General features: G+C 34.9%; 1 protein-coding gene across 4 annotated transcripts in view; it reads left to right on the top strand.

The window, feature by feature from the left end:
* TMEM38B (transmembrane protein 38B) overlaps window positions 1–3,573 on the top strand; it is an 83,489-nt gene that overhangs the window by 65,156 nt on the left and 14,760 nt on the right. The gene's annotated exons all lie outside the window — the stretch shown is intronic.

The following is a 3,573-nucleotide window of genomic DNA, read 5'->3' as shown; positions in this document are numbered from 1 at the left end:
TTGCCTTAACTCTTATCCCCAACTGCTTCAGTCATTCATTTGTTCTATATATATATATATATTTTGAATTCTAATATGCATAGTCTATTAGAAGATGGGGATATAAAAGAAATATAAGGCAATCATATATTCATTCAAAAGATACTTATTTAGCAACTGCTATGTGCCTTTCATTGTTCCAGATATGTGGAGACAATGATAAATAAAATATATAATCTCTTCTATAAGGTATTTATTTTTAATCAAGGGAGATACACTTATCAGATGCTTAAAATAACAACACTACCCACTGAAATCAGGGCATATATAATCATTCAGCTCAAGACTGACTTCTATGATGATGGAATAGGTCTCTAAGCTAGTGGTTTTCAAATTGGTGCACATTGGACTCACCCGAGGAGTTTTAAAACAGCCTATATGCCTAGGGCCTAACTTATACTAATTAAATCTGAATTTTAGGGATGTTGTATAGGGATTAGTATTTTTTTTAATCTAGGTGATTCCAATATTCAGCCAACTGTGAGAATCAATGTCCTCAATGCTTTTTTAAAACATGTTTATAAGTGTCAAGATAGTGGCACATTGACCTTATTTTTTCATTGGAAGAAAATGCCTGCCAAGTATAAATGCCTCTCATCTTTTACAAGGTTCTTCAGGTTTCTGCTTGATTGACTTGGTACAAACTTGAAGCAAGTTGCCTTCTATTTTTTACTCCAAGATTGTTTGATATCTATTCCTTAAGTGTAAAGAAATATATAATGCCTGGGTTGTAATACAATCTTAATGTTTAATGACTATTCTAATTTCTCAATATAATTTCATACTATTTCTCTATAAAATGATAGTGTTCCATTTAACATTACTGATTTTTATTAAAAATCTGGACAGAGAATTATAAATATGACTTTATCCTAGAAACTCTGGCTATAAAATTATTGGACCAAATTGAATTCTTTCTAAGGCATTAGTACGCTAAAACTTTCTTTGTTTATAGATATGTAAAATGTGAGTTATATTGCAAATTGAGATTAAAATTATTTGGGGTTTTGTAACAATTTTAAAAAATACTTTAGCAAAGTAGCATTTAATATTTATGAAATTATTAGAAATGAGCTCCTTTAAAAATTTTTAAAAGTCAACTTTTTAGAAGTGTAATTGATGCATAATAAACTATATTCATGGATAATCAAGTACATTCCGTCTAGGAGTACATTTTGATGAGTTTTAGCAAATTTGTATAGCTGTGCAACCACTACCACAGTCAGTGTATGAAACATTTCTATCATTTCGGAGCTTTCCCTTGTACCTTGCTCTAGTAAATCCCAAGCCACTATCCATAGCCCCAGTGTACCATTTATCCACTTTATATCACTACAGATTAGAGTTGTCTTTTCTGTAGTTTCATATAGAGTCATAGAGTATGTACTCATTTTGTTTTTGAGATTTACCCATATAATTACATATTCCTAAGTAGTATTAGGTACCACAATTTGTTTTTCCAGTTATCTGTTGATGGGTTTTGGTGTATCTCCAGCTTTTGATTATTTGAATAAGGTTGTTATAAATAAAGCTGCTATGAATATGCGTACATATATGTCTATACATAGACATGTATTTTCTTTGTCTTCTTTTTTATTTTTTTTGAGACAGAGTCTTGCTCTGTTGCCCAGGCTGGAGTGCAGTGGTGTAGAAATAAGCTTGTCTGTAGGACCTACATAGCCAGCATTGCCATTACTGGAGCCATCAGTGAATTTTAAGATGCCCAGATTTCGTATTGTTCAAACACACGTGCTCTACAAACAATTTGTGCAGTTGGTACAATCACAGGGTCCTGAGGCAACATTCATCCTCCTTAGTTTACAAAGAAGATGACAGGATTAAGAGATTAAAGTAAAGACAGGCATAGGAAATCACAAGGATATTCATTGGGGAAGTGATAAGTGTCCATGAAATCTTCACAATTTATGTTCAGAGATTACAGTAAAGATAGGCATAAGAAATTATAAAAGTATTAATTTGGGAAACTAATAAATGCCCATGAAATCTTCACAATTTATGTTCTTCTGCCGCGGCTTCAGCCGGTCCCTCCGTTCGGGGTCCCTGACTTCCCGCAACAGTATTAGGTACCACAATTTGTTTTTCCAGTTATCTGTACATGGGTTTTGGTGTATTTCCAGCTTTTGATTATTTGAATAAGGTTGTTATAAATAAAGCTGCTATGAATATGTGTACATACATGTCTATACATAGACATGTATTTTCTTTTTCTTCTTTTTTATTTTTTTTTGAGACAGAGTCTTGCTCTGTTGCCCAGGCTGGAGTGCAGTGGTGTGATCTTGGCTCACTGCAACCTCCGCCTCCTGGGTTCAAGTGATTCTCCTGCCTCAGCCTCTCGAGTAGCTGGGAATATAGGTGTGTGCCACCACGCCTGGGTAATTATTTGTATTTTTAGTAGAGAAGGAGTTTCACCATGTTAGCCAGGATCGTCTCAATCTCCTGACCTCATGATCCGCCTGCCTCGGCCTTCCAAAGTGCTGGAATTACAGGCGTGAGCCACTGTGCCTGGCCAGACATGTATTTTCATTTCACTTAATAACTAGGAGTAGAATTGCTAGGTCATCTGAAAAGCATATGTTTATCTTTTTAAGAAACTGCCACACTGTTTTTCAAAATGGTTGTTATCATTTTACATTCCCACCAGCAATGTATGAGACTTCTGATTGTCCTAGATCCTTGTTAATTATTTGGTATTATCAGTCATTTTAATTTTAGCATTTTATAGGTATGAGGTGATACCGCATTGTAGTTTTATTTTGCATTTCTCTGGTGGCTAGAGACTTGAGCGTCTTTTCATGTGTTTACTGGCCATTCATATATCATCTTTTGAATAGTGTCTGTTTAAATATTTTGTCCATTAAAAATTATATTATTATTGAGTTGTAACAGTTCTCTGTATATTCAGGATGTCAATCCTTGGTGAGATATATGTATTCCAAATAATTTTCTCCCAGTTTATGCTGTTCCTTTTTATTTCTTTAGTGTTGTCTTTAGAAGAGCTGAAGTTTTAAATTTTGATGAAGTTTACTTTACTAGATTTTCCTTTCATGGTCCTTCTTTTTGTGTCCTATTTAAGAAATTATTTTATTCCTCAAGGTTTTGAAGAGTTTTCACCTGTTTCTTCTAAAAGTTTTATAATTTTTGCTTTTTTTTCTGTGTTTTAATTATACTTTAAATTCTAGGGTACAGGTGCACAACATGCAGGTTTGTTACGTATGCATACATGTGCCATGTTGGTGTGCTGCACCCATTAACTCGTCATTTACATTAGGTATATCTCCTAATGCTATCCCTCCCCCATCCCCCGACTCCACGACAGGCCCCGGTGTATGATGCTCCCCGCCCTGTGTCCAAGTGTTCTCCTTGTTCAACTCCCACCTAGGAGTGAGAACGTGCGGTGTGTGGTTTTCTGTCCTTGTGATAGTTTGCTGAGAATGATGGTTTCCAGCTTCATCCATGTCCCTGCAAAGGACATGAACTCATCCTTTTTTATGGCTGCATAGTATTCCATGGTGT

Source organism: Rhinopithecus bieti, unplaced genomic scaffold, assembly GCF_001698545.2.
Source record: "Rhinopithecus bieti isolate Rb0 unplaced genomic scaffold, ASM169854v2 scaffold_9663, whole genome shotgun sequence".
NCBI classification, from domain to species: domain Eukaryota; kingdom Metazoa; phylum Chordata; class Mammalia; order Primates; family Cercopithecidae; genus Rhinopithecus; species Rhinopithecus bieti.
The sequence above is the reverse complement of the archived record's forward strand: the minus strand, read 5'-3'. Positions and strand labels throughout refer to the sequence as shown.